Here is a 13,085-nt window from a genome sequence, read left to right as displayed (position 1 = left end):
GCAGAAGAACTTTTCCAACACCACCTATGCAGTGACCAGCAATGCAATGCCAACACTACCTCTTAGCACAACTACATTTTATTTTACTAAGAAAGTCACTATTATACAATCTAGTTGGATGGCTTGTGTCAAAATTTTGGCAAGCCTTTGGTGACCTTGTCTCTTTTAATTTGACAAGAAAAAGCACTTTTTCCAGAGTTAACACAATATAAATGTATATTTGGATTGCTTGTATGAATTATCTTGTATCATATTTGTTGGGGAGAAGGGGGGAGGGGAGGGAGCTATCATCCATTGTAATTAAAGTTCTAAAAACACCGAGTGGCCACACAAGCATTCACGTTATGAGAGAGAGAGAGAGAGAGAGGTGTGGGCCATGGTGTTCCATCCTTCCAAGGTGATTGCATGAATGAATCCACGTTATGTGCTAGAGAGAGAGAAATCATTTACACAAGATGGAGTACTATTTGATTGAGTGTGCTAGAAATAAAAAAAGAGAATATACATGTAGAGAGAGAAACTGAGAAACTAAGAATGAGAGAGAGAGAGATAGGTATATAGAGTGAAGGTAGTGGTGGCAATCATGGAGGTGGTGGGGATAATGGTAGTGGTAGTGGAGGTGGCAACAGTGGTGGCAGTAGAGATTGTGGTAGTGGTGGTGGAGATAGTTGCCTTGGTGGTGGTGTGGCAGTAGTGGCAACGACGGCGGTGGTGGTGGAGGTCAAAAAAATCAAGGGGTGGAATAAGTGGACTATGTGGAACAAGAAATGGAGGTTGCCTAGAAAATCTTGCTTCTCGTACGCACTTGGAGCCAGTACTTGACATTTGGATACTACATTGAGAATTTTGGTTACACAATTGAGCTTAAGGGTCTTACAGTGAGACTTTGGGACTTGGTGACATGTATATGCTCTTGTCATACTTCATGTACGTAGTTGATGCTTAGTGGGCTGATCTAACATTACTTTTGGGCTAGCACCTATCTCTATCACGACGTTGTTAGTGATGTATGCATCTTGATTGGTTATATATTGATGCCAGGAGGCATATTCCACGGTGGATTCCGTGAGGTTTTACGGTGGATTCCGTAAACTTAGATGACCGGGGCTCATACGCAAAGAGGATTCTTTGTGCGAGAAGTTGATGGGGACGCCTGTCCTTTTCGGGCGTTTCATTAATTTAGTGTGTACATGGGTGATTCCATAGCGGGTGATTCCGCAAAATGCATATTAAATTAATAAACGTTTATGAGTTTAGAATGCGCACTCGTAATAAATTAAGGTTAGGATTTATTTCTAACCAATTGATTTATTTATGTAGCTGAAGACTGCTAGGTATTCACTTTTGTCGGTTTAATTGTGTTATTTTACTAACGATTGTGAATGCTTCAGTTGATGTGTAGAGATAGCAGCAGTGACGGAGGAAAGCATTGGAGTCTAGCGGGTATTCGATATTTGGACTATATTTTGATAGGCGCCATGCCTATATTTTGTTATGTCTATTGAGACATTGATTATCGATTATTATTTTGTATGCGCTTATGCGCCCGGATATGTTATTTCTATTTGGACATTGAGATTGGGCGTGCCAGACTCTATGGGCACCGTCCATTAGCTTTATTTTACTATTTTTGGTAGAAAGCAAACTCAAAAGCTAAAAGCTTGTCATATTTTTGTAATTGGGCTATTATTGAGCATGAAGATTGGAAATATACATTAAATACATGCTTTGTGAAGCGCTCACACAAGGCATGGGGGAGATTGAACCCAATTTGTCTCTTGCCTCATGTCGTGCTTGCTTTTACATGGGTTTTGTGCTAAAAAGTAGAGTACTTTGTTCTTGGGGACCTTCCGGGATTCACCACGTGAGCTATCTGCGACCGATCTGCGCACCATATATTGAGCTTCCATTACATTGTTCAGTCCGTTGTGCCCCTAGTTGGTCTCTTTTGTTACCCATGAGACCACTCCATACATGATGGTTATACCTATGGAATGTATCTCAGTTTGACACACTAATTCTTTGATATTTCTTTGTGCCTGTCACATCTTCACTCATTGCTAGTTGGAGCCATTCCTTGGTAGTCACTATTTGTCTTATATCAATGATTGCCTCTCTTTTGCATTGATTTCTTATTAATATATTTCATCTTTAGAATGTTGTAATTGCAGTTTATTGCACTATGTATGCGAGTAGTCACCTTCATTTGACAAAACGTTGCATTGAGTTTGTGGATAGTTCATTACTTGGTCAGTACCCTTTGTTTTTAGATTGATTTGGTAATGGTTTTAGGGATGTTTGCAGTAATTACAACAGCTTGCCTTGACAGTTTGTACACTTTTTGCCTTCATTATGACTAATGACTCGATTGATAATGCTATCTTTAATATTGACAAGTTGGATATCACCAACTATAGCTACTCGAAGGCCCAAATTTGATAAGTATTAGTGCAGAAAATGTAGGTTAGGCCCTTGAAACATAAGGCTGTCAAGCCCAAACTTATTGATGCAAGGGATTGGGCTGAATTAGATGATCTATGTAAGTCCACCATCATATTATCCCTCTCTAAGTAGGTGTTCTATAATGATGTTTCTAATGGGTAGTCCGCATGGGAATTATGCAAAAGATTTGCAATGTCTATGATAAGTAGAGTCCTGCTTCTCAGATGTATTGACTGAAGCAACTCATGGACCTTTGCATGAAAGAGGACACTTTTATGTCAGCTCACTTAAATGAGTTTTATTCCATTATCAGTCATTTGTCTTTGTAGGGGATTGAATTCAAGGGCACTCTTCTTCCCTTGTTCCTCTTAGTTATACTACCTAAATCATGGGATACCTTTCATATTGTTATGTGTGCCAACATATCTACTGATGGGTTACAATTGTGCAGGATGTAGAGGTTGACATACTTTGATAGTTAGGAGACAATAATGATAGGAGTGGTAATGATCGCTATGGCAAAGACTCACAGCAGTCTCGTTCTCAATCACATGGATAGTCTTGTAGTAAGTCATGTGACCATAAGTCCTTATTGAATTGTCATTATTGTGGGAAAACAAGGCATATTCGGCCACAATTCCATACGATGTGCAAGGACAAGTGCAAAGAAAAGGGCAAGGGTAAAATACACGAAAAAAATGATGATTGATTGTAGCATTGTCCCTAGCAAGTCCGATGTTAAGATTGAAGAGATTAATGTTGTGCAGATTGATTTTGATGATGATTTCATACTTGTAGCTTCTTCTCTTGATACTTCATAGCTGGCTGATACTTTGTTAGGGTATACTTAGTGTTGGTTGATAGATTTAGGGGGTTTCTTTCATGTGACCCCTCATAGAGAGTGGTTTCACTCATATTGTAGTTTGACAGGATCTATCCATTTGGGTAATGACCTAGCATTGTAGATAGTTGGTATTGGTGATGCCCACCTGCAGTTTAGTTCAAGTTGCATGTTTACTCTTCATGACGTACTAGCTCTCACGAGGAGCCTTATCTCTACTGTGGCACTTTGGATGATGCAGATTATGTAGTTTCTTTTGGTGATTCCTCATGGAAGATTATCTTGGGAATCTTATCATTGCATGTGGTGCTAAGTCCAATACTCTTTACCCCTAGGGTTCTTGTATTTGGATTAGTTGACCATATTTTGGCAGTGGATGTAGTTTCATATGTATCTCTTTGGCATCATCGCCTTGGCACATGTCCTTGAAAGGAATGGAAATGCTTACTTGTTTGTAGTATCTTATGTCCCTTGACTATAAGTGCTTTGAGTCTTGTGATAATTGTTTATATGGCAAGCAAATATGTAATACATATACAAAGTCTGATATGGCACACATGTGTGAGCCGTTGGCTCTTATTCATTCAGATATATATGGTTCCATGCCCTACAAGTTGTTAGGTGGTGTGAAGTATTTAATTACCTTTATTGATGACTATACACATAAGGTCTAGGCATATCCTATCAAGCAAAAATTAGAAGTCTTGATACATTTTAGCATTGGCTTGCTTTGGTTGAGAACTATTTTGGATATAGGCTAAAATGCCTAAGTTCAAATAATAGGGGTGAGTATGTCTCTAAAGCCTATGAGCAGTTTTGTGATGCGAGTGGTATTAAGCACCGGCTTGTATACCCCACCCCAGAATGGTATGGCTGAGTGTATGAAAAGGACCATTCAAGAGCGAGTTTGTAGTATGCTTAGCCAAGCAAGCTTTTTACCACAACCTTTTTGGTCTGAGGCAATTACTACTATCGTACACTTGATAAATCGGTTCCCATGTACCACTCTTGACTGTCAAGTTACAGAGAAGGTATGGTCTAGAAAACCTCCCTCATATGCTCATTTGCATGTCTTTGGTTGTGAGGATTTCTGCCATGTTCCCAAGGATAAGCGTAATAAGTTAGATCCTAAGTCTAAGAAATGTATCTTTCTTGGTTACGAAGATGCATGCAAGATGGGCTATTGCATATGGGATCCACATGCTCAAAAAGTTATCCATAGCCATGATGTTGTTTTCTGTGATGAAGAGAAAGTGCATAAGGAGCCTAAGCATGTTGTTGAGGTATGCAAGGTGATATTTCAGGAGGAGCATCCTATTATTGTATGGCAAGCTAGACAGCTTGCATCAGCAGCAACATCAATAGCATATGCCCTAGTGGCCTAGGTCCCTGATACAGGCAGTATACTAGAAATAGACGACAGCCTATGTGGTTTGAGCCCTCTATGGATTATGTTATGGTGACAAATGCTAGTGAGTCTCTTACTTATGATGAGACCATGCATAGAGGTGATAGTCACTCTTGGGAGAGAGCCATGCAGTCAAATTATGACTGCATAGAGGTGATAGTCACTCTTGGGAGAGAGCCATGCAGTCAAAGTATGGCTTATTGTAGAAAAATCATGTGTGGGATTTGGTTCCTTTGCCTAGTGACAAGCGAGTTTTTTGTGTGTACGAGATAACTTTTTCTTATGTTGAATAAAGAATCTAATGAATGATAAATGTGTAATGGGAATAATGCTTTCCCATGCAAGTAGGTTTACAAGTTAAAAAGTACCCTTGGATGTCCATGATAAAGTCCATGTCTATACTTTCCCAAGACTCATTGGGAATAGGTAATGGCTTCAATAGGCCAGGTGGTTTATGCCTATCATACTTTACTTTTTGGCATATCTTGCATTCGCGGACATATCTTTTAATGTCAACTCTAAGAGTGGGCCAACAGAAATATCTTTCCAATGCTTGACTAGTGGGTAGAATACCCCTATGACCAACATAGTATGGAGATGCATGTGCTTCATCCATTACCTTGTGTTGCAATGGTAATGCTACACAAATTGCTGGATGATGATGTAAATAACCATCTCGAATTGAGTAAGGTGTATTCGATTGACCTAAGTTAAGTTGATCCCATATGGTTGAGAAGTCAGAATCAGTTGCATACATTTTGGGTAAATCCATGAACTCATTATGGTAAATAGTTGTGACTGCATTCACTCGAGGTTGCCGTGATAGAGCTATCTACTTCCACATTCTTAGTTCCAGATGTGTGAAGGATTTGAAAGTGAACCATAGATAAGAAATTTACCCAACGCATTTGTTTCTCTGAGAGCTTCTTTTGAGTGAGGAAGTATCTTAGACTTTGGTGATCTATTTTAGTAACAAAATCTGCACCAAGTAAATAGTGTTTCCATACTTGAAGAGCATGTACCACCACCATAAGCTCTTTTTCCATATACTGGAGCATGTAGCTATTGATCCTTGAGGCATCGGCTCTCAAATGCTACTGCATGGTGCTCTTGGTTAAGCACAGCTCCAATGCAATCCCCAGAAGCATTGTAGTGCACTTCAAATGGTTTTGAAGATCCGAAACTATGAGAATTGGTTCTTGAGTCATAAGAAACTTAATTATTTCAAAGGCTTGTAGTTGCCTTGATCCCTAGCGAAAAGGCATTTGCTTCTTAGTAAGGTCATGTAGAGAAGATGCAACATACACAAAACCTCATGTAGTATGAACATAGACCCAAAAAACTTCTAACTTCATGTATAGAAGTACGTGTAGGCCATTCAACAATGGCTCGAATCTTCTTAGGATCCATTCTCACTAGATTGTGAGAAACAATATGGCCCAAGTAATGAATTTCCAAAAGGAAAAACTCACTCTTCTTAGCAATGACTTGTAGTTAATGCTTACAAAGACCTTGAAAAACAATAGATAGATGTTTTCTATGCTCCTCTTCAGACTGTGAAAATATTAGAATGTCATCAAAGAAGACACCTGTGAACTTTGAGTGAGGCCTGAAAATTCTCTCCATCATTTGATTGAATGTGGCAAGTGCATTAGTCAAACCAATTGGCATGACTAAGAACTCGTATAGTCCAAATGTTGTACGAAAATCTATCTTATGAACATCTTCAGGTGCTATCCATACCTGTTGATAATCACTCTTGAGATCAATGCGACTAAAGATACTAGCCCCTTGCAACTTATCCAAGATATCATCTATCCTTGGGATAGGAGAACGATTCTTGGTTGTGATCTGGTTCAAAGATCTGTAGTCTATGCACATATACGGAAAGAACCGTCGTTCTTTTGAACAGGTAAGATTGGAGAGCAGTATGGAGAAGAGCTAGGTTGAACTAACCCTCTTTCCAACAGTTCGTTTACTTATTTTAGGATCTCCTGTTGACTTGCACTTACTCGATAAGGCGGTTGGTTAGGTGGTGAACTGCCTAGGATAAGATCAATTGTGTGATCTTTCGGGTGCTTAGGAGGTAACTCTTCTGGGAGTGAATCACCAAAACAATCTTCATATTGTTTAACAAAATCATGTCTGGCTTGATCAATTAAAGAAAGGGGTTCTTTTAAAGTTTGAGACTTAGAAGCATTAGTTGATATTGTGTGTTCATTAGAGGCATCAAGTCCCCTTGAATTATTAGCTTCTTTTGACTCTCTCACAAAAATCATGTACGCAGAAATAGCTTTCTTCATTTCTTTAGAAATGCTAACATGACTAACCATTGGCACAGGCCAATCTCTAGCATCAGCAATGCATACTATGTTTCGACCCTTGATTTGAAATGCAAGGGTATTCTTAACAAAATCAAGAAGAGGTCTAATCTTGTAATGCCAAGGTATACCTAAGATAACGCCACAGTTACCAATGGACCCGCAAGTAGAAAATATTCTTGGTTGCGGTAATTCCCAATTTCAAGATTCAAGAAGTAGAATTGTTTGTAAGTCCTTCGAATACTGAACCTGTTCCAATTGATGTTCCCAATCGATTCGGTGGAATTTGTAGCCTTTTAGCAGTATCTGCTGACACAAAATTATTTGTGGACCCTAGATCAAAGAGTATCAAAACTCGTTGATTGTTGAGTGTCCCCCAACCCTTTAAGAGTTGTTTCTTCTTCTCATTTGAATGAGTGTTAGCTTGCACATCCGGAATAGAATTTGAGGATGGTGGAGGAAGATCTTTAATCACATTTTCTTCCTTCCTTTTGTGAGGACAATCAGGCTTCATATGCCATAACTCACCACAAAGAAAGCACCTTCCTTCCTATTTGTACTTTTGTATCTCAGAGGGGGAGAGATACTTGTAGTTCTTCTTATTACCCTCTGACTTTGAATATTAGTCATGGGTAGAGGTAGGTCTTCTTCAATTAGTCATGTCTCTTGGTTGATCATAGAGTTGCTATTGTCTAACTCTATAAGAACTCGTCTCCAACTTTCGAGATGCACCAGGTGTATGCAAACTTTCAGCTATGATGGCAAACTCTATCATGTGAGATAAGGTTTCATGTGGATATACCTTCTTGGTTTAGTGTAAATGAGGGAGTAGGCCAGCTTCAAACTTCCTTTTCTTCTCTTCATCGCTGATCTCCATGACAGGAGTAACCTTGAGAAGAGTAGACCAAAACTTGTTCACATAACTAGTGACCTTCTCATGCTCTTTTTGGCCTAGCCAATCCCACTCCTTCTTGACATCATTCTCAAAATCAGGAGGCAAGAACTGAGAATAAAACTTCTTCTTGAACTTTTTCCAAATCATAGGTTTCCTTCCCTTCAAAATGAGAGTCAACCACCAATTGCTCACGGTGTCTTTCAAGTGCATGCCTACATGCTTGAGCTTGGACTTTTCTTAGAAATTACCATAAGAAAAAGCAACTTCAAATTGCTTGACAAAGGCTAATGCCTTAGCAAGATCTCTCTTATCGGAGTAAGAGTCAAAATTTATGTCCTTATTCCCAAACTTAAAAGTCTTAGTCTTCTTAAGCTTGCTCCTCTTATGGTCCCTCTTTGTCCGTTTGCAGATTGTACAAGACTTAGAACCAAGAGAGTAGGAACTAGAAGATGAGGAGGAGGAGGAGAAACTTGAGTAATCAAGGGAGTAGCTGATTGCTAATGGAAATGACTTCCTCCTTATCCACCTCACTTGAGGTGAGATATTTTTACTCTTCTTGACCCGAGAGTCCTTCTTCCTTCTAGGTAGCTTCTCAACAATTGGATGCTTTGCACCATCAATTGGTGTAATTGTAATTCCTCCAGTATCACATGGTAAGTAAAATGAGTTTCATTATTAGGAGTATATTGCACTTTTTTGTCTCCTAATAAAGATACTATGGTTGATTTATAAGAAATTGATACTATTAGTGCGGTTGTTGAAAAAACAAAATAGAAGAGCAAGCACACACCTAGTATCGTCAAAGAAAGGCCAAGCCCTCATCACCAATCGAACATGAATTGTAACTACCAAACCATGTAGGCCCCTTGATTGATACCATTGAAGAGTAGATCACAATCTCAACGATGCAATAAATAACACACTCGGGCAATAGAGATAAGACAACTGGAAGTTGCAAGTTTACCATTTATTACATGTTCACCCATATTATTCCATCCCTTGACATGTTTCCAATGGACTTGATTTGTAGTGGAAGGCACCACCAAGGAGGTCCATATCATTGGCATGGATAGAAGGATAGAGCAAGTTCTTCTAGATCTTATGGTGGAGAGGCTTACCTTACATACCACTATAGAGAGACAAAAGGGGGTGAGGGAATAGTCGAGGATATGGCATCACATCCCACAGACACGTGTATTATAGAGCATTGACATGGTAAGCTTGCTTATGCAGAAAACTCAAGATGTAAAAGCATGTAAATATTTTTCATCATCGAAGTAACAACAAGAATATTTTGTATTGTGCAAAGGGTGAAGGAACTAAAAGTCTTGGATCTATAGTGATAATAGACGTGGTCCATGTATAGAAAGATAAAGAAACAATATTCATAAATTTCACATGCCGTGATCAAATGACATGAGAGCTTAAAAACATTCTATCATTATACAACATTAATAGTGATGTGTCACCCTATGTAGGAAAGGAAAGAATGCAAGAACATGGACTAGCCATTCTAGGGGACATGCTAGTTACTGGGAAACAAGCGTAACTCGTGTTTTTTTTCCACAATACAATGTCAATAAGGATGGTGTGTATTTTCTCCTGGGGGATACAATTAGATGTTATGAGCCTACAATGGTGGAGGATGTGCGAGCCATAGACATAGGTTAACCAATATATCTCAAGAATATTATCTATAGTAACAATTTGAAAGAAGAATATATTGCTAATTTTGATGTCATCATGTAGAGGACCATATTGAAAGTCATGCGGAAGCCCCCTTGGAAATTGTCTCCTACGAAGCTACAATGGTGTAGGATATACCAACTATACACACAAGTAAACGAATATGTCTCAAAAATATTATCTATAGTAAGGGGAAGGGCAAGAAGCGAGTTTTCTTAGGGAGCTTTTGAGTGAGTTTTTTTTAAAAAAAAACCCCTCTATTCTTATTCCACATAGTTCACTTATTCTAGCCTTAGATGTATCCACCTCCACTTCCACTTCCACCAACACTGCCAACACCGCCACTAGCTCTACAACCACCACTGCCATCACTACTTTTGCCACCATCTCTACACACACACACACACACACACACACACACACACACACACACTCTCTCTCTCTCTCTCTCTCTCTCTCTCTCTCTCTCTCTCTCTACATGTAAGTAGCTCATTCTCTCTATCTCTCTCTCTCATATAATACTACCTTGGCTTCAAAATTTTTTAGCACTCTCTCCTATAATACTACCTTAGGCCCTCTCCTATATTAATAGCCTTGGATCTTTACACACACACACACACACTCTCTCTCCCTCTCTCTCTCTCTCTCTCTCTCTATATATATATATATATATATATATATATATATATATATATATATATATTATCTTTGGGCCTTTCTTACATATTAATAGCTTTGAATTTTTATTAAAACACACACACAAAATCTCTCTCTCTCTCTTCCATGTGGCTTTAAAAAATTCTAGAAACTTTATCTTATAATACCACAATACTATCTTTGGACTTCTCTTATATTAATAGCTTTGGACCTTTATCAAAACACACATACTGTGTTTGTGTGTGTGTGTGTGCGTGTGTGTATGGCTTTAAAAAATTATTTTAACTTTCTCTTACAATACTACATTTGGGCCTTTCCTATACATTAATAGCTTTGGATCTTGATCTCAACACACACACACACACACACACACACACACACACACACACACACACACACACACACACATCACTCACTCTCTCTCTCTCTCTCTCTCTCTCTCTCTCTCTCTCTCTCTCTCTCTCTGCGGCTTAAAGCAATTATAGCAACTCTCCTATAATACTATACTACCTTTGGGCTTCTCTTACATTAATAACTTTGGACCTTTATCAAAATACACACACACACACACACACACACACACTCTCTCTCTCTCTCTCTCTCTCTCTCTCTCTCTCTCTCTCTCTCATATCGAATTCCTCTATTTAACAGTTTTTAGCCTAAGTACAATTAGACTAAAAAGTCACATATTGATTATATTTTCAATAGTGTAAAACTTTTTTAAATCTTTAATAAGGTCTTTATTTTTCCAAATACACAATGTAAAAGACAATAGCCATTATACGTTATATTAATTATTAGTTTTCTATAGGGAGAATTTTTTTTTCAAAAGAGATGACTATTTTTTGTTCATAAGGTCCAAACATTTCAATATAGTTCATTCAAAAAGTCTCAATCTAATATGTCTCACATTAAAACATATCATAAATACACACATAATTTGATTTTCTTAGCTAGTAATTAATTTTTTATCTTTTCTCTCTCTCATATATATATATATATATATGTATGTATGTATGTATGTATGTATGTATGTATATATGTATATATGTATATTCTCTTTCTCCCTTGACTTTATTGGAGTCCTAATGACTCTAGATAGAGAGAGAGAGAGAGAGAGAGAGAGAGAGAGAGAGAGAGAGAGAGAGAGAGAGAGAGAGAGAGAGAGAGAGAGAGAGAGAGAGAGAGAGAGAGAGAGAGAGAGAGAGAGAGAGAGAGAGTGTGTGTGTGTGTGTGAGTTGCAAGAGATATACACATAGTGAGAAATGAAGATAATTGCCATGCATAAACACATACACATATTCACATAGAGAGAGGCGCATACACACATGTACTACTTAACTTATTGCTTGATTACAAATCATTTTTTAGTTAATTACTAAATAAAAATATAAACAAAGGGGGGAGAGAGAGAAAAAGATAAGAAAGAGAGAGAGAGAGAGAGAGAAGAGAAGAGATTATGCGACTTGCTTTGACTTTTTTTATGTCAAGAAGGGGGTTGCTAGCAACTCATAGAGAAGAGGATTGCTTGCAACCCCTTCTTGAGATAACTTTTTTTTACAAGTCTCCTCCATCATTTCTTTAAGGGGACTTGTGAAATTTTTTTCACCAAACAAGGGGTTGTTTGCAACTCCTTCTTGATGATAAAATTTTCACAAGTCCTCTCTAATTTTTTCATTGAATATGGAGCTGTTAGTAACCGTTTCCCAACAAAAAAGAATTTCATAAGTCACTTTAGAGAGATGGAGGCAACTTGTGAAATTTTTTCACTGAGAAGGGGTTGCCGATAGTCCCTATTTGACAACAAAAAATTTCATGTCCCCTTAGAGAGATGATGGAGGGAAGTTGTGATTCAAAGCTGTCTCTCTCTCTCTCTCTCTTTCTTTGAGAAAGGGTTGTTGCCAACCCCTATTTAGAAAAAAAATTCACATCCCCTTATCAGAGATGATAATAAAGTCATATAATCTCTCTCTCTCTCTCTCTCTCTCTCTCTCTCTCTCTCTCTCTCTCTCTCTCTCTATCTCTCTCTCTCTCTCTCTCTCTCTCTCTATCTATCTACATGTAAGTAGCTCATTCTCTCTATCTCTCTCTCTCTCATATAATACTACCTTGGCTTCAAAATTTTTTAGCACTCTCTCCTATAATACTACCTTAGACCCTCTCCTATATTAATAGCCTTGGATCTTTACACACACACACACACACACACTCTCTCTCTCTCTCTCTCTCTCTCTCTCTCAATATTATAATATTATCTTTGGGCCTTTCTTACATATTAATAGCTTTGAATTTTTATTAAAACACACACACAAAATCTCTCTCTCTCTCTCTCTCTCTCTCTCTCTTCCATGTGGCTTTAAAAAATTCTAGAAACTTTATCTTATAATACCACAATACTATCTTTGGACTTCTCTTATATTAATAGCTTTGGACCTTTATCAAAACACACATATACACATACTCTGTGTGTGTGTGTGTGTGTGTGTGTGTGGCTTTAAAATTTTATTTTAACTTTCTCTTACAATACTACATTTGGGCCTTTCCTATATATTAATAGCTTTGGATCTTGATCTCAATGCACACACACACACACACACACACACACACACACACACTCTCTCTCTCTCTCTCTCTCTCTCTCTCTCTCTCTCTCTCTCTCTCTCTCTCTCTCTCTCTCTCTCTCTCTGTGGCTTAAAGCAATTATAGCAACTCTCCTATAATACTATACTACCTTTGGGCTTCTCTTACATTAATAACTTTGGACCTTTATCAAAATACTCTCTCTCTCTCTCTCTCTCTCTCTCTCTCTCTCTCTCTCTCTCATATCGAATTCCT

The sequence above is a fragment of the Lygodium microphyllum genome, chromosome 19, assembly GCF_053477565.2.
Source record: "Lygodium microphyllum isolate KBCC chromosome 19, Lygodium_microphyllum_v1.1.10, whole genome shotgun sequence".
Lineage (NCBI taxonomy): Eukaryota > Viridiplantae > Streptophyta > Polypodiopsida > Schizaeales > Lygodiaceae > Lygodium > Lygodium microphyllum.
This window is presented reverse-complemented; position numbering follows the sequence as displayed.